The following is a 19,847-nucleotide window of genomic DNA, read 5'->3' as shown; positions in this document are numbered from 1 at the left end:
TATATGATTTATTTGTAAAAATAATGCTCTGGGAGAGAGAACGAAATTATAGAAAAGTGCATGTAGGCTAGGTTTTGGAAAAGTTGAATTATTTCTGTTTGAGCAATTAATGATACCATTAGATTCGGTATGTGTTGAGGATTATAAATATGCTAATAATTTGTAAGAATGATGATCTGGGAGAGAGAACGAAATTGTAGAAAAGTGTCTGTGAGATAGGTTTTAATTAAGGGTTTTACTGTTTATGCTGAATTATATTAAATTGATAATTCCATTGTTTATAATATTAATTTATGAATGTTATTATTGTATTGATTGATAAGAATGAATGATCTTGATGTGAATTACTTGAGGGGTGTGTAAACCCTTATTTTGTTGGGCTTATCTGTTGTGTATGTGAGGTGGAATTGTGTACGTGATGTGAATTTGAATTATGAGATGAGATGTTGTATGAATGTGATTATGATTGTGATTATGGTGCCTCACATCAATGACTAGGGATGGCACGGCCCCTGGGTAAGTGGTGCTACAGGGAGGGCGTGACCCTAGCATGGTGTGGGATGAGTAAGACAGTTAACACACACCACTTATGTTGATTATGGCAGCCCTGGCATAGGGTTAATTGCAAGAGACTGTATGGATTGTAATTTGATTGTGGTTCCTCACACTAAAGGATCAAGGATGATACGAACCCTGGTAGTTGATGTTTCAAGGACGAGCGTACTCCCGGATGATCAGGGATGATACGAACCCTGGGTAGGTGATGCTTCAGGGACGAGCGTACTTCTTAATGACTAGGGATGGCACGGCCCCTGGGTAAGTGATGCTACAGGGAGGGCGTGACCCTGGTTTGGTGTGGGAGGCAATTAACCTGTATCACTTGTGTCAGATGTGGCGAGGTCTTGGCATAGTGTTAATTGTAAGATTGACATGAATTATGAATATGGAAATGATGTTGTAAATTGTATAATTGGTGTGGATTATGATGGATTGAGATATGTATGTGAAATGTGATATGTTAAATGTGAATTGAGATGTGAAGATGATGAATGATTGATATATATATATATATATATATATATATATATATATATATATAATTAAATAATGAATTATGATGAGATTATATTGTGATGTGTTTGTATGTACTTTGCATATAGATATTTTCTTTTCTCACCGTATAAACTGTGGATATTTTAGGTGAAGAAGATCCGGCTACGAGTGGAATCTAGAATGTCAACAGTTAAATTATGGGAATGCTCTGATAATGTGACATCGGGGCAGAGGATTTTTAGGACAGAATATTTATATGGATTTGGTATTGTAATAAATGTGTTTAAAATTGTAAACTCTTAAATTTTACCTTTCAAGTTTTATTTTTCAGTCATTTTCTTATATTGAAGAAAGAACAGTTTCGAATTTTTATGTGAACCCTTTTACGAACCCTTTGAAAGTTTATTCTTCTTAATTAAATTATATTATATATGTGTTGGAGTAGTAAGGGTGTCACATTTAGTGGTATCAGAGCAGGTCAATCCAATCGGCCGTGAGTTGTGAGTCTACTATGCTTGTTCGATAGATGAATGATGGAATGCATTGAGTGTGAAGCTTATTGATGTGCTAATGTGATGATTGATTATGTTATTGTTATTTATTTGTGTGCATTGTGTTCTCAGGATTTGTCTGATAGACATGATATAACTTGATGATGCTATTTTTGATTGCTCTTTCTTAATCTCATGATTGCTTAATTATTTTGATACTTCTTGCTTATGTAAGAAGTAGTGGTTGGGTGGCATCGCTCGTGTTGCGAGCATAGGTGCAAGTAGTGGTAGTAGACGAAGTATCTTGCTAACCAACTAGAACTAGTGTAACATCCCAATTTTCAAAATGGTAATTACTATTATTGTAATATTCCAAATTTTATTAAATAAAATAGGTTATTTTGATTTTAAATATTTATTGAGATTATTAGAAAGTTTATCATATTTTTATACGTATTTTTACTATTCATATATACGTATTTTTACTATTCATGTATACATATTTTTACTATTCACATATACGTATTTTACTATTCACGTATACGTATACGTGAATAGTAAATGGCTGCTAAGGGTGGCACGAGGGAAGCAAGGTTCAATTTTATAATTAATTTGAATATTTTAATGAATAGTGCATAGTAACTTATAATATTATTTTAATGAATAGTGCATAGTGCATAGTAACTTCAAAATTTCTATAAATAGGGGCCTAAGGTTTTGAAAATTCAGAATTCTAGAGAGAAGGAAATTCTGGAGAAATAGAGAGAGAAAGTAAGAGAGAGAGAAGGAGAAAGAAAAGGAGGTTCTGCTCTAGTGCCTTGTTTAAGGAGAAAGAGGAAGAGATTCTGCCCAAGTTTTTAGAGAGATATTGCACTAGTTTCAACTCCTACTTATCTAGGTAAGGGGGAGGAGAACCTTATCTTTTTAAAATTTTATATACTATTATGTATAATTATTTATGCATTTATTTGATTATATTTATTTAGTGGGGTGCCCCTAACCTCACTATATTTATATATTTATTCAGTAAGGTGTTTCTAACTGCACTATATTTATATATTTATTCAGTAAGGTGTTTCTAACTGCACTATATTTATATATTTATTCAGTGAGGTGTTCTTAACCTCATCTAACTACTTAACTTTTAATTACTATGTTATTGTTATATTTATTCAGTGAGGTGTTCTTAACCTCATTTAACTACTTAACTTTTAATTACAATGTTTATTTATGTTATTATTATATTTATTCAGTGAGGTGTTCCTAACCTCATCTAACTACTTAACTTTTAATTACTATGTTATTGTTATATTTATTCAGTGAGGTGTTCCTAACCTCATCTAACTACTTAACTTTTAATTACTATGTTATTGTTATATTTATTCAGTGAGGTGTTCCTAACCTCATCTAACTATTTAACTTTTAATTATTATGTTTATTTATTTACGTTATTATTTAGTGGGGTGTTTCTAACCTCATATATTTGTTTAACCTTTAATTACTATTACTTATTCTATGATTATTCTTAAATCTATTTTGAGTAAATTTTTTTATGATTAATATAATTTGTTAAAATGTCTTTTACTCATTTTAAAGATAATTAATACTCTATGGCCATAGACGATAAAGTTTGAATTATTTGTAGCTGGAGGTTTAACCTTGGGGATTTAAATGAGTAAGAAATGGAGGTGGAATAATTTTTGGTTGGTGTTATAATGATGCTCATTTATCCTGACTAGTCACTACAAGTATAATTCAAATTTTATTGTATCAAGAAAATCTAATATTTAATCTGTATAAATATATATTTATATATATATATATATGTTAAAATTTTATAGATAAATAATTATGTTTATTCGTTCGAATTATTGTATTTATTGGATATTGTTCTTACTCCTTTCTTTTCTTTGTTTTTTTTTTAATTAAATATATTATAAATAGATGGATCAACTTGAGATTCCAGATCATTTTGCTGTTATTGTTACTGTTGTCCTACATGGAAGGAAATTGGAATACGGAGGCTATTTGATGGATCTGTTATAACTTTACTTGTCAATCGTATTATTTTAATTGTAATTTTCTTTCCGTTATGAATATATATATTGTATTAATAGAGTAAGGAAAAGGAATAATGTGTAAAATAATACGTTATTCTAAATATTTTAGAACGATATGTTATGTATTAAATTCACAAGATATTCTTTTCTTTACTTTTATTTTTATTAAATAAATATATAGATATTGTTAATGATATAATTATAAAATATTATAAAATTTTATAATTTTATATTGTATAATTTGGGTATTAGAATTAGGCGTTACATTTGGTATCAGAGCAGGCCGATCCAATCGGCCGTGAGTTATGAGTCTACCATGCTTGTTTGGTAGATTAATAATGTGATGAGATGATTGATGATGCTATTTTTGATTGATCTTTTCATAATTGCTTATATGTTTGATACTTTTTACTTACGTAAGAAGTAGTGATTGAGTAGTATCACTCGTATGGTGAGCTTATGTACCAATAGTACGGACAAAGCCTTGATAATCAACTAGAAATTATTGAGACCTTAGATTTGGATGATTTTTCAAGAGTTTACGGTTAATGGAATTTAGGAATCTATAGTAGTAAGCAATTGAATCAAAGGTGGTTGTATCTGAGAATTGGAGTTTTGATATTTTGATGAGAGATTGGAATGTTCCTTGAGTATTGGTGCGTGCATGTTAACTTTTATGGTTTAGGTAGTATGTGAATTTTATTCTCTAAGTCCTTTGTGAGCTGTTTTGGTCTAAGATTGTAATGGAAAGCTTGAATATGAGTTTAAGGTGGAAAGGAGTGAGTTTGGAATGGTTAAGGTATTTTGTGAAATGTTAGTACACTAATGCTATATGATATGGGGATTATTTTCGTCGAAATTTTGTTGTGTCAGTATGAGTATCATATTGACAGAATCAGATTTTGTGGTCATCATGAGAGTTGTGGCTTTTGATATTATCTTTCCAATAGAACTGTAATAAGATAAAACGGAGGTCTAAAACCTTAGTTATGACGGCTCTGGTGATCAAAAGTTTAGTTATAAGAACTGAATATACTTGAAATGATTTCTGAATTTTTAGTTAGGAAGGTGATCTTTTTGAAATCTTATGCCTTCATAAGAATTGTAGCTTATTCATTTACCTTTCGTTTGAGATAGGTTTGAGATCATTTGGATGAGTATAACTTTGTGTGTCAGGTAGATATATGCTATCATGATGTTTTTGAGATTTTAGGCATAACAAGGATAAAAATGGATTTGATGATGTTTTAAGGTCTGGTCACTGAAAGGTTGATTCAAATGATATGATTGGTTCATGGTGATAAATTCATACATATTTAGGGATGATATAGGTGAAGGAGGTATTCTAATATGAATTGATATGCAAGTATGTGACCTTATGGATCAATTAGTGGATATTTGTGTGTTAATGAGAGGTTTTGACCTTAGGATGTGATACCATCATATTAAGAGTTAAGTGTGAAGATATATCTAAGATAAACTTAGCTAGATTATGATTGTATGAGGTGAGTGTTCTAGGCTATGTAATTTCTTGCGAAGGTATAACATAGAGCTATCTAAGGTAGAAGTTGTGCTTAAGTGAGAGTTACCTAATTCAATTAGTAAAATTAAGAGTTTTCTTAGGATAATTTATAGGAGATTTATTAAGTAAATGTCTAAGGTAGCAGTTAGAAGTTTAGGCTACTCTCATTTCACTCGCCTCTACTACAGGAATCGCTTTTGCTTTCTTTTCCTCTAGCTAATAAGACGTTTCAGTTCACTAAGTTGTCGTTTGCCTACCCATGAATTCAACAGTAGTTTGAAAGGCTAACCCATATCAGGAATTTCTGGACCTATGTTTATTTTAAGTACCCAAAACATTTTATCGCCTACTTCTGACTGGATTGACTAAGAAATAGTTGCCTTTGTGTGGGATAACAAAGGAGAAGGTTGTTTTCAAACTCTTAAGGAAAGATTGGTTAATACTACTAGATTTTAGCAAGACTTTTGTGGTATATAGTTATGCTTCTAAAGATAGGATCAGGAAGAGTGTTGTGGCAAGAAGAAAGGTAGAAGCTTATGATTCTAGGCAACTGAAAATTCATGAGAGGAATTACTTTACCCATAACTTTGAGTTAGCAGTTTTAATATGAATACTAAGATTTGAAAACACTACGTATATGATTCTAAGCTTGAGGTATTTAGCGATCATAATAGCTTTAAATATCTATTAACCAAAAGAAATAGTTAGAATTCGTTGAGAAATAAGATTTTGATCTTATTGATTATTCGGCCAAGCCATTATGGCAACCGATGTTTTGAGTAGTAAACCTTTATATTTATCTTCCTTTATGATTAGAGAAATGGATTTTTTTAGATTACTCCTAGTAGTGTGAAACTAGGTATGACTTGAGTAACAAGTGAATTCTTGAAAGAAATTGGAAAAGCATAATTAGTTGATTCATTTGGTGATAAGATATGAGGCTATAAGATAAAGTGATGAATAAGAGTTTAACTTGGGTGTAAATGGAGTGGTGAAATTAGAGATCTGATATGTACATGTAGTGAACTTACGCTTAGGTGGTTAATCTTTAGAAATAATCTTAATATTGTGACAGACGCCTTAATTATGTTGATCTTTGATATATCACTTTTGATGATTTAAGGGTTGGATTTGATTGAAGAATTTAAGACTTATGATTGGTGTTTGAGATTATCCTTAGGAGCATTGAATTGATTATATTTAAAGTGACTAGTAAATTAATGGATGAGATTAGAGAAGCCTAGGAGTCAGATCCTTTCTTAGGGAATCAAATAGAGAAGATTGGTAGTAGTACGTATAATCATTTCTGAGTAGAATCAATATTGTTTTAAGGAGCAAATTTGAATGCTAAGTAAACTTGAAAGGACATAAGAATACTCTTCACATTTATTTAGGAGTTACTAAAATGTATCAGAGTGGCGCAGCAGAAGCGTGATGGTCTAAGATGAGAATAGAAGTAGAGAAGTTGAATTAAGGTATGGAGAGTGAGTTTAAATTTGGAGTGGATGGAATTTTAAGATTTAAGGATAGGTTGTACATTCATAGTGTGCTAGAGTTTAATAAAGCAATCCTAGAAGAAGGACATAAGAGTATTCTTAGTATCCATCCAGAAATCACTAAGATGTACCAAAATCTTAAAAAGATATTTTGGTGGCCTTAAGTGTAGAGAGGAATAGAGGATGGTGTGTACTCATATTTAGTATAGTATAAGTCTGAGACAAAACATCAGAAGCCTTTAGGACTTTTGTAGCCTTTAGATGTTCCTATTTGGAAATGAGATAATGTGTCTAGACCTTGTTGTGGGTTTTCCTAGGAAGTTTAGAAAGAATCTTGAACAAGTCATAGTCAAACCTCTTCGTTGCGGAAATTCGAGGACGAATTTCTTAAAAGGGGGGGAGTATTGTAACATCCCAATTTTCAAAATGGTAATTACTATTATTGTAATATTCCAAATTTTATTAAATAAAATAGGTTATTTTGATTTTAAATATTTATTGAGATTATTAGAAAGTTTATCATATTTTTATACGTATTTTTACTATTCATATATACGTATTTTTACTATTCATGTATACATATTTTTACTATTCACATATACGTATTTTACTATTCACGTATACGTATACGTGAATAGTAAATGGCTGCTAAGGGTGGCACGAGGGAAGCAAGGTTCAATTTTATAATTAATTTGAATATTTTAATGAATAGTGCATAGTAACTTATAATATTATTTTAATGAATAGTGCATAGTGCATAGTAACTTCAAAATTTCTATAAATAGGGGCCTAAGGTTTTGAAAATTCAGAATTCTAGAGAGAAGGAAATTCTGGAGAAATAGAGAGAGAAAGTAAGAGAGAGAGAAGGAGAAAGAAAAGGAGGTTCTGCTCTAGTGCCTTGTTTAAGGAGAAAGAGGAAGAGATTCTGCCCAAGTTTTTAGAGAGATATTGCACTAGTTTCAACTCCTACTTATCTAGGTAAGGGGGAGGAGAACCTTATCTTTTTAAAATTTTATATACTATTATGTATAATTATTTATGCATTTATTTGATTATATTTATTTAGTGGGGTGCCCCTAACCTCACTATATTTATATATTTATTCAGTAAGGTGTTTCTAACTGCACTATATTTATATATTTATTCAGTAAGGTGTTTCTAACTGCACTATATTTATATATTTATTCAGTGAGGTGTTCTTAACCTCATCTAACTACTTAACTTTTAATTACTATGTTATTGTTATATTTATTCAGTGAGGTGTTCTTAACCTCATTTAACTACTTAACTTTTAATTACAATGTTTATTTATGTTATTATTATATTTATTCAGTGAGGTGTTCCTAACCTCATCTAACTACTTAACTTTTAATTACTATGTTATTGTTATATTTATTCAGTGAGGTGTTCCTAACCTCATCTAACTACTTAACTTTTAATTACTATGTTATTGTTATATTTATTCAGTGAGGTGTTCCTAACCTCATCTAACTATTTAACTTTTAATTATTATGTTTATTTATTTACGTTATTATTTAGTGGGGTGTTTCTAACCTCATATATTTGTTTAACCTTTAATTACTATTACTTATTCTATGATTATTCTTAAATCTATTTTGAGTAAATTTTTTTATGATTAATATAATTTGTTAAAATGTCTTTTACTCATTTTAAAGATAATTAATACTCTATGGCCATAGACGATAAAGTTTGAATTATTTGTAGCTGGAGGTTTAACCTTGGGGATTTAAATGAGTAAGAAATGGAGGTGGAATAATTTTTGGTTGGTGTTATAATGATGCTCATTTATCCTGACTAGTCACTACAAGTATAATTCAAATTTTATTGTATCAAGAAAATCTAATATTTAATCTGTATAAATATATATTTATATATATATATATATGTTAAAATTTTATAGATAAATAATTATGTTTATTCGTTCGAATTATTGTATTTATTGGATATTGTTCTTACTCCTTTCTTTTCTTTGTTTTTTTTTAATTAAATATATTATAAATAGATGGATCAACTTGAGATTCCAGATCATTTTGCTGTTATTGTTACTGTTGTCCTACATGGAAGGAAATTGGAATACGGAGGCTATTTGATGGATCTGTTATAACTTTACTTGTCAATCGTATTATTTTAATTGTAATTTTCTTTCCGTTATGAATATATATATTGTATTAATAGAGTAAGGAAAAGGAATAATGTGTAAAATAATACGTTATTCTAAATATTTTAGAACGATATGTTATGTATTAAATTCACAAGATATTCTTTTCTTTACTTTTATTTTTATTAAATAAATATATAGATATTGTTAATGATATAATTATAAAATATTATAAAATTTTATAATTTTATATTGTATAATTTGGGTATTAGAATTAGGCGTTACAACTAGTGGAAGCTTGGATGTGGGTAAGAAATTGACTTATCGAATGTATTAAGAGTTTACGATTGGTGGCGTTTCTGAAAGTTATAGTGGTAATGATTGAATCCAAGAGGTTATGTGTCGAGCATTAGAACTTTGAGTGTTCTTGATGAAAGGTCAAAGTGTTGGTGATTTCCTTAAGTTTTGATGCTTGCATATTAATCTTGTTAGGGGTTAGGTTGTCTGAGGATTTGATTTTAGCTCTAAGTCTTTTGTGGAATAGGTGAATTATTTTCGTTTAGGGATTGTAGTTGGAAGCTTGGATATGAGTTTAAGGTAGAAAGAAGTAAGTTTGGAAGGGTTGAGGTATTCTGTGGGTTGTTAGTGCACTATTGTTGTCTAGTGTAGGAGATGTTTTCACTGTAGTTTTGTTATGCTAGTAGGAGTACCGTATTGATAGATTTGGATTTTGTGGTCTTCATGGAAGTTGAAGTCTTGGATGTGATCTTTTCAATGGCACTAGAATCAGGTAAAATGAATGTTTAGAACTTCAGTTATAGTTGTTTTGGTAATCAGAGGCTAGTTATAAGCGTTAAATATATCTGTTGTGATTTTTGAATTGTTAGCTGAGAAGAGGATCTATTCAGAATCTCATGTTTTCATAAGAGTTATAGCTTATTCTTTTATCTTTCTTTTGAGATAGGATTGAGATCGTTGGATGTGACACCCTCTACCCCAACGTTAATACACAATAAATGTAAACAATAATTTCTTTTTCTTTTTGAGTAAATAAGATCTTTCATAGTTTAATAACATCTTTCATGTATAAAACAATTGTTTCAAATCTCGTAAGGTAGAAGATTCACATTCGTAAATCATCAATCATAAAAAGTCAAATATAAGTATTAAACTCAAGAAATCATATAAAGGAGAATATATATTAATTCCAGTAAAGGTGGCAGTGCCTCCTAGTTAGGAATTAATATATCACATTGATGTTGTGTATTTTACTCGTATTTTAGCACTTTAATTCACAAGAATTCATAGCATAATCATGCATATCTTTCATGTTTTTAATAAATTTTTATATCATTTTCCTATTTTATGCTTTTCTTGGTATGTGTTGTGTTTTCTCTGAGCAGGATCAAGATTTAAGAATTAAAGAGGAAATGCTGAGCTACAGGGAAAATCACGGCCGTGATTCTAAATCACGCCCGTGATTCACCAGAGAAAATCACGGCCGTGACTCCCAATCACACCCGTGAACGCCACTGACCCTTCATAGATGTGCTCCAGAGAAGATCACGGTCGTGATTCTCAGTCACGGCCGTGATTCACTTCGCGTCCCAGCTTTTTAAGTTTTATGTTTTATTTTTATTTTTGTAATTTTTATCTTGGTAGTTTTACCTTTTTACCCTTTTAGGTTATAAATTAGATGAGGTTAGCCTAGAACAGGACTTTTGTTTTCGGAGAGACAGTTTTCTAGTTTTTGACACTTGGAGAAGGTTGGGCGCCTGTGCCATCGACTCTAAGGTTTACTTTTCTTTTATTCTTTTCTTCTTGGAGAACTACTATGAACTCCTGTGAGTAGTTTCCCTTTTTCTGGGATCAGGGCTTAGCCTCTGAGAACCTCTTTATTAATGCATTATTCAGTTTCTTAATTTTATTTCAATTCTTGATCTGTTCTTTTATATTTTATATATGAACTTTAATATTATTGTTTTCATAATAACATTAATTAAGGATGAACTGAGAGGAGAACTTGATTATAATTATGATAAACAATTAATCTTAATTTTCATAATCATAGATAATTAGGGATGAACTGAGAGGAGAACCTAATTATCGGAACCTAAAGGAATAGACTTGAGTGTTAAATCACGAGAGTAGATTTAAGCTTTCGAGGAGCAATAGATTAACAAAGATCTTAACGGGTTTAATTGAACGTAATTACCACGAGAGTAGGGATTAATTTTAATTAAACACGTCCTCGTAGCCTGAGAAGGTGCAAGGATTAAATTAGGTTAAGACTACCTTCAAGATGGAATAGAATTAATTAATGAAAATAATAATTCAATAATGTTGGAACTCTTTGTGCGAACCCTAGATTCCCGGAAATCTCCTTATCTTATCTTAAAGTTTTATCTTATTCATTAATTGCATTACTATCTCTTTTACCATGAAATCTGATCTTATCATATCAAAACAGAAATTCCATCTGTTTTAAAATTCAAATTAAAATACTAGTAATTCTAGGTCAAACACGTAGTCCCTGTGATTCGATATTTATTACTTGACGACAACCGTACACTTGCGGTTTTTCATACATCAAGTTTTTGGCGCCGTTGCCGGGGACTACGTCTCTTGATTTAAATTACAATTATTTTAATTCAAATTTTTTTTTAAAAAAAAAAAATATATTTAATAAATAAATAATTTTTTTTTAGTGTTTACTTCTCCAATTCAGATTTCACGAGTCACTTTCTTTTTTTTGCAGTGCCTTAGGATTAATGCAAAAGAGATCTCTATGTCTTGGGAAACCAACACCACTTGATCCTGAGATTGAAAGAACTCTCCTGAGAAGGAAAAGAAACCTTTCTAGAGAATTTGACATGGCTGCACAACGAGATAATTTACCGCTTCGGGATTACTCTGCACCCGTAGCTCGTGGGATACCTGGAGGGGAGATGCGAACTGGAGCTACTGTACCAGCTTCTCTGGTGAATATGCTCAAACAGAACACCTTTGGAGGACTACCATCAGAAGATCCTAATGACCACTTAGAGGGGTTCTTGGAAATCTGTGAGACCCAGCAATTTGATGATGAAGTTTCTGATGGAATGCGACTCCGCTTATTCTCACTCACCTTGAGAGATAAGGCAAAGGTGTGGCTAAGAACAGTGCCTAGAGAAAAGATAGCAACTTGGGAATTATGTGAAAGAGCTTTTCTAGAGAAATTCTTTCCTCCTTCTAAAACTAAAGAATTGAGGAAGAAAATCACTAATTTCCAACAAGGCACTGGAGAGACTATTTATGAAGCATGGGAGCGGTTCAAGGGATATCTTCAAGCATGCCCACAACATGGCTTCAACCGTTGGCTTACCATCCAATTTTTCTTTGAAGGATTGGACCAACAAAGCACCATGATATTAGACTCAGCAGCTGGAGGATCTTTCATGGGGAAACCTATTAATGACTGCATGATTATTTTGGAAAATGTAGCCTCAAATCACAGCCAATACAGTGAAAGAGAAGTCACAGCAAGGAAAGGAACTCCGGGGCGATATGAAGTGAACAATATTGAGTTACTCTTAGCAAAATTTGATACTCTTAATCAAAGGTTAGACAAGATGGAAAAAGCTAAGGTTAATTCAGTGGCTACAAATCAAGTATGTGACCTTTGTAGGGAACAAGGGCACACTGCAGTAGATTGTACCTCAATTTTTACTGGAGAAGAAGAAGATACTACTGAACAAGTGGCAGCTTCTCATAATTTCTATGACACTCCTCGAAGAGAGAAGAGTAATCCATATTCCAACACGTACAACCCTGGTTGGAAGAATCATCCTAACTTTTCTTGGAAGAATAACCCAGTTCAAGGAACTAGCAATCAGCAACCTAATTTCCGTCCGTCCAATCACTTCATTAATGGTGAAGGAAATCCAGTACAGACACCCTCAATTCAACAAAGTGTTTCAAGATTAGAAAACCTTATGGAGAATTTTATCACTAATCAAAAACAGACCAATGATTCAATGGCAAATTCTATTCAAAACCTTGCTGTCAAGGTTGAGAATATTACTCTCCACAGCAAGATGCTGGAAAATCAAATTGCACAGTTGATGCCTAGTTCAAACAATTCTCCAGGTAAGTTCCCAGGTAAAACAGTTGCAAACCCAGCTGAAAATGTTAATGCTGTTACTTTAAGCAGTGGGAAGAAATTAGACAGACCTGTGTCTAATCAAAATGATAATATTGAGATTGATGAAGACGCTTCTCCTATGGTTGAAAAACCTGAAAAGGAGAGATTAGAAAAAGAAAAAGTATCTTCATCAAAGCCTCAAACTGTTTATCACCCCCCAATTCCTTTTCCTCAAAGGTTAGCAAGGACTAAACTTGATAGACAATTTGAAAAAATTTTAAATATGATCAAACAAGTGTATGTAAACATTCCATTTGTAGAAGCTCTACAACAAATGCCTACATATGCTAAATTTCTTAAGGATCTTTTAGCTAACCGAAGGAAATTGGATGATAGAGAGACTGTTACATTGATCCATCATAATTTGCCCAAAAAACTTAAGGATCCTGGTAGTTTCTCTATACCTTGTCTCATTGGAAATCTAAGGTTTGAAAAAGCCTTATGTGACCTTGGGGCAAGTATCAGTTTAATGCCTTTATCAATTTGCAAGAAATTAGATATGGGAGAATTAAAGCCTACAGCAATGTCAATCCAGTTAGCAGATAGATCTATAAAATATCCCATAGGAATTTTAGAAGATGTTCCAGTTAAGATAGGTAAATTTTTAATTCCGGGAGATTTTGTTGTTTTAGAAATGGAAGAGGACAAACAAATACCAATCATACTAGGTAGACCATTTTTGGCTACAGCAGGCGTGATAGTAGATGTCAAACATGGAAAATTGTCCTTATCCATTAATGATGAAACAATGGAATTTAATATTGCTAAATCTGTTAGACAACCTTCTCTTGAAAATATTTGCTGCAGGGTTGATATATTGCCTAAAGACATGGAGGAAGAAGTCATGAGATCTATTTTGAGGGATCCCTTGGAGAATTTTCTAGTTGGAGGAAAGCACATAGATCTTGAGGGGATTCAACCTAATTATGCTTGCTTGATCGATTCAAGTCCCCCGTGTAAAGAAAAAGATCCTCTAGTAGAAAGTCTTCTTGAGCCTTCAACAGATTGGGGTTAGGAGGATGTACGCATTTCATTAATTTTATTCCAAAAAAAAAAATAAAAAAAATAATAATAATAATAAAAAAAAAAAAAAAAAATTTCAGAGTTTCAGAGAGAATCACGACCGTGATTCTAAATCACGGGCGTGATCTTCTCTGGAAAATTTTTGGAAAAATTTTTGGGAAAACCCAGAGAGAATCACGACCGTGATTCTAAATCACGGGCGTGATCTTCTCTGGAAAATTTTTGGAAAACCCCAGAGAGAATCACGACCGTGATTCTAAATCACGGGCGTGATCTTCTCTGGAAAATTTTTGGAAAACCCCAGAGAGAATCACGGCCGTGATTATAAATCACGGGCGTGATCTCCTACAGATACAGCCCGTGATTTTTGAAATTCCACTTTCCCTTATATATTCTTCCCCCTCCTTTTACATTCTCACTTCTCTCAAACCTACGACCCATTCTCTCTTTTCTTCTCTCCCAAACCCTAGCTTCTCACTTCTTCTTCCTCTTCTTCCCTCTTCCTCCCACATTCACTCCTTCCGTTCATCCATGGCTCCCAAGCGCACCCGTACCGTTGGTTCGTCCTCCACCGCTTCCGATACCCACAGTTACAAGGAAGAAGCAAGTGAAATTCCGCAACTTCCTCCGAGGTTCTATCGGAACGATGAACAGCGTGAGCGGAACGAGGTATTACGCTTCCGCACTATCCATCCTACCAGGTATCTCGACTTCCCATTTATTCGTAAGTTGGGTTTACGTGCTGATATCAATTTCATGTTAACTAACATTGGGTGGACAACCTTTGCTACCATGCATAATGATGTTGTTTATCCTCGACTAGTTCTTGAGTTCTTGAGCTCTCTCCACACGGAAATATTATCTGGGCCAAATTGTTCTGAAGGGTTGATTTCTTTCCGTATGTTTAACCAAGAACACGAATTAACCCTAGCTCAGTTCAATAATATTTTTGGATTTCCCACTGGAGGGAGCACGAGAACCCCAAGTTCTTTCAACCCTGGTTCTTTTTGGTACAGTTTGACAGGTACAAGTAATTGGGTCGCTGGAAAATGTAATTCCTCTGCTTTCCGCCATCCCGCCATCCGTATTATGCACCGCTTTATTGCATCTACTGTTTTGGCCCAAGGTGATTCTGAAGGAAAGGTTCGTTTGAGCGACCTTTTACTTTTATGGGCTATGATGGAAAACAGAGAGGAGCCTATTGATTTTGGCAGTCATTTGGCACGACAGTTCCAGAGTATTTCCAATACCAGCCACGGTGCGATTGTGAATGGCGGCCTCATTACCACTATAGCCAAACACCTTGGCTATCACGCTTGGCTGGACCAGTTAGAACCACTCCCTGGAAGCCGTACTATTAATTTTGCTACCTGCTCTTCTATGAACTGCATTGCGAAAGATGAAGATGATAAATACTACTTTGTAGTAACCCAGTCGGGAGTGCACCACCAGTTACCAAATCCAACATACACCGTGAAGAACCGGGCTACCTGGCAGTTTCCACTGGAGCCATTAGAGGACCGACCTCCAGCAGCTGAGGAAGCGGCTCCTGCAGATGAGGAAGCAGCTCCTGAACAACCCCCTCTACATCCTGGACCTGAGGTGGACAATGCTGCTATCCTAGCAGCTATTCAATCAATGGATAACCGGCTGCAACAAATGGATGAACGCCAGCAGCATTATAATTACATGGTTGATCAAATGTATAAATGGCACATTCAACGGTATCCAGATGATTTTCCACCACAGTGAGATCTTTCTTATTCCTTATTTTACTCTGATGCTTAGGGACAAGCATTCCTTTCTGTTGTGGGTTGGTTGCATATTCATGCATTTTATAATTGTGTCAAAATAATCTATCATGCATTCATTAGCTCTTTGCTTCGGGACAAGCAAATCTTTAAGTTTGGGGTTAGGAGGATGTACGCATTTCATTCATTCATGCAAAGTAAAAAAAAAAAAAAAATCATGCATATATACATATTCAGTTAATCCCAGCTTGAATTTGTGTTTGAAAAGTAAATATTTTTAATGAAATTGTTCGTCTTTGAAAACACTGAATGTGATGAATTGAATCTTGAAGTCTCAGAACAAAAGGTTGAAAAATTAGCTGGTTTTGTGGCTAGCACTTGGTTCTTAGTATTGAGACTTGAAATGATCGAGAATTATAAAAATAGTCTCTTGAAGATAAATTCTTTTTAATTCGTGCTTAAAAGCTTTTGGGGGGTAAAAAAAAAAAAAAAAAATCACCTAGCACCCCTTTGAGGTCATAGGTTAGAGGGAGAATATTCTTAACCTTAGAAAACTAAGGGAACTAATTAGCTACTGGGGAATTGTTTAGTAAAATAGCTAGACCCCCTTTGAGGCTACGTGTTCTTGAAATTATCATCCTCTCTACACTGATTGGCTACTGGGGAAATGTTTTAGGTGAGACAAAAACAAAAATAAAAATATTACCCCTATTTGTGTCACAAGCATTGAAAAATTATTTCTGTTAAATTATCTTCGTTTGACTAATGAGCTTTACAAGATTTGACATCATGAAACTCTTAGAAACTAAGAGTTGGCGCTAGTAATGAAAGATTAAGATTCTAATTGGACCTTGTGAGACTAAGAGTGAAGATTTTAAATGCTCAGTTAATTCTTGACGATTCTTTTTTTTCAAAGTGCTAATTATTGTTTGAGGACAAACAAAAGTTCAAGTTTGGGGTTATTTGATGTTGTGTATTTTACTCGTATTTTAGCACTTTAATTCACAAGAATTCATAGCATAATCATGCATATCTTTCATGTTTTTAATAAATTTTTATATCATTTTCCTATTTTATGCTTTTCTTGGTATGTGTTGTGTTTTCTCTGAGCAGGATCAAGATTTAAGAATTAAAGAGGAAATGCTGAGCTACAGGGAAAATCACGGCCGTGATTCTAAATCACGCCCGTGATTCACCAGAGAAAATCACGGCCGTGACTCCCAATCACACCCGTGAACGCCACTGACCCTTCATAGATGTGCTCCAGAGAAGATCACGGTCGTGATTCTCAGTCACGGCCGTGATTCACTTCGCGTCCCAGCTTTTTAAGTTTTATGTTTTATTTTTATTTTTGTAATTTTTATCTTGGTAGTTTTACCTTTTTACCCTTTTAGGTTATAAATTAGATGAGGTTAGCCTAGAACAGGACTTTTGTTTTCGGAGAGACAGTTTTCTAGTTTTTGACACTTGGAGAAGGTTGGGCGCCTGTGCCATCGACTCTAAGGTTTACTTTTCTTTTATTCTTTTCTTCTTGGAGAACTACTATGAACTCCTGTGAGTAGTTTCCCTTTTTCTGGGATCAGGGCTTAGCCTCTGAGAACCTCTTTATTAATGCATTATTCAGTTTCTTAATTTTATTTCAATTCTTGATCTGTTCTTTTATATTTTATATATGAACTTTAATATTATTGTTTTCATAATAACATTAATTAAGGATGAACTGAGAGGAGAACTTGATTATAATTATGATAAACAATTAATCTTAATTTTCATAATCATAGATAATTAGGGATGAACTGAGAGGAGAACCTAATTATCGGAACCTAAAGGAATAGACTTGAGTGTTAAATCACGAGAGTAGATTTAAGCTTTCGAGGAGCAATAGATTAACAAAGATCTTAACGGGTTTAATTGAACGTAATTACCACGAGAGTAGGGATTAATTTTAATTAAACACGTCCTCGTAGCCTGAGAAGGTGCAAGGATTAAATTAGGTTAAGACTACCTTCAAGATGGAATAGAATTAATTAATGAAAATAATAATTCAATAATGTTGGAACTCTTTGTGCGAACCCTAGATTCCCGGAAATCTCATTATCTTATCTTAAAGTTTTATCTTATTCATTAATTGCATTACTATCTCTTTTACCATGAAATCTGATCTTATCATATCAAAACAGAAATTCCATCTGTTTTAAAATTCAAATTAAAATACTAGTAATTCTAGGTCAAACACGTAGTCCCTGTGATTCGATATTTATTACTTGACGACAACCGTACACTTGCGGTTTTTCATACATCACACATTCAAATCATGTAATAAAATAGTATGACAAAGATGTACATTTTGGTCTTTTCTCAATAACGTTCAAAATTACAAAAGAAGAGAAAATTAAAGCTTTTAAAATAATAACATATTAGACTAAGCTAGCTAAGCCCCGATGTCACATCCTATCAGAGCATGCCCAACTGAACCCTTAAGTCTCATTACCAACATCTCATGATGATGATCACCTGCAACATAATTTAAACATATACAAAAACAACAAGGGAGTGAGAAACATCTCACCCAGTTTCAGGTGCAGAAATAAAGGTTAAATAGCCCACACACACACAACAAATATAAGTCACATATAAACAATACACATACATCATCAATATCACATATATACTCATTTATCATGCAATGATGTCATGAACTCGACTCATAAATGCATGCATGTGGCGCCATAAGGAAGTTTCACATATCATCACTGGTGACCCAAAGGTACACCTGGTTACATCACTGGTGACCCTAAGGTACACCTTGTTAGCAAGTTACATCACCGGTGACCCTAAGGTACACCTCGTTAGCAAGTTACATCACCGGTGACCCTAAGGTACACCTCGTTAGCAAGTTACATCACCGGTGACCCTAAGGTACACCTTGTTAGCATCAACTGTCGGTGACCCTAAGGTACACCTTGTTAGCGTCGTTGGTATGCGGCCTCAGCGGCACACCTGGAGTAATATATGCATATGATGCATGTCATACATTCATTATTTCATGAACTCAACATTTAACTTATTACAAGATTTCATCAAGTATATCATGTCATTATTTTTCATATTCTTATTATCACAACTTGTCTCAATAGTCCATTCTTAGGTCTCATGTCTTTTGTCCATATTTCACAAGGTCATGTCATCAATACTCCTCATAAGGTCCGCACAGGTATTCACAGAGAGCATTCTTGTTAATATTAAAACTTATTTATTTATATCATTAACTTCATATTCATTTATTACTTTCCACAAAGAACAAAGTAGAATAAATAGAAAATCGGACAGAACAACGGCATCTTCAACAAAAATAAAGTAGAGTAAATAGAAAATCAAACATAACAACGGCACCTTCAGCAAAGAACAAAATAGAGTAAATAGAAAATCAAACAGAACAACGGCACCTTCAACAAAGAACAAAGTAGAGTAAATAGAAAATCAAACAGAACAACGACAAGGGATTGGGGCCAATCCGACAAACAACTATCCAACAATTATCCCCACACCCCCGAGCGAGGTTCTCACTCCCCCCCCCCCCCTTACCTGGATAAGCAGGAGCTGGAACTTGGGCAGGGCCTCCTCCTCTGGATTCTCTCTTTCTTCCCTCTCTTTCTTCCCTCTCTTTCTTTCTTTCTCTCTCTCTCTCTCTCTCTCTCTCTCTCTCTCTCTCTCTCTCTCTCTCCTCTTTCTCTCTCTAAGATTATCACTTCTTGCTCAGTATAAAATTTTCACCCCCCTGGCCTTATTTATAGGCAATCTGACGCACCCGGAACGGCCCGTACTGATTTCGGTACGGCCCGTTCCGGATCCTTCAAACATGGGCAAATTTGTCAACTGGAACGGCCCGTTCCAAAATCGGAACGCCCGTTCCCAAAAAGCAGAACGGCCCGTTCTGAAACCAGAACGGCCCGTTCTCAATCTCAGCAGAACGTCCCGTACTGCTTCCAGAACGGCCCGTTCTCCATACCAGAACGGCCCGTTCCAGGCCCGTTCAGGGTCTTTAAAAACAAGCATATTCTTTCTTTTGGAACGGCCCGTTCTGAATTTGGAACGGCCCGTTCCGACACCCAGAAATACCCTTATTCCTTTATTAAAATTACGAAAATG

The 19,847-nt window shown here is 33.8% G+C and overlaps 1 long non-coding RNA gene and 1 other non-coding gene across 2 annotated transcripts; one reads left to right on the top strand and one right to left on the bottom strand.

Moving 5' to 3' along the window:
- Nucleotides 1–1,128: 1,128 nt before the first annotated feature.
- Nucleotides 1,129–8,910, top strand: LOC145956886 (uncharacterized). The gene is made up of 3 exons (XR_014433226.1): nucleotides 1,129–2,442; nucleotides 3,489–7,600; nucleotides 8,646–8,910. It is a non-coding gene; the product is annotated as an uncharacterized LOC145956886 (long non-coding RNA).
- A 3,073-nt stretch (nucleotides 8,911–11,983) lies between these two features.
- LOC145957613 (small nucleolar RNA R71) lies at nucleotides 11,984–12,090 on the bottom strand. The gene has a single exon (XR_014433656.1). It is a non-coding gene; the product is annotated as a small nucleolar RNA R71 (small nucleolar RNA).
- Nucleotides 12,091–19,847: the final 7,757 nt, after the last annotated feature.

Source organism: Cajanus cajan, chromosome 4 (genome assembly GCF_000230855.2).
Source record: "Cajanus cajan strain Asha chromosome 4, NIPB_CcT2T_4, whole genome shotgun sequence".
NCBI lineage: Eukaryota > Viridiplantae > Streptophyta > Magnoliopsida > Fabales > Fabaceae > Cajanus > Cajanus cajan.
Note: the sequence above shows the minus strand (reverse complement) of the source record. Positions and strands in the feature narration are given on the sequence as shown.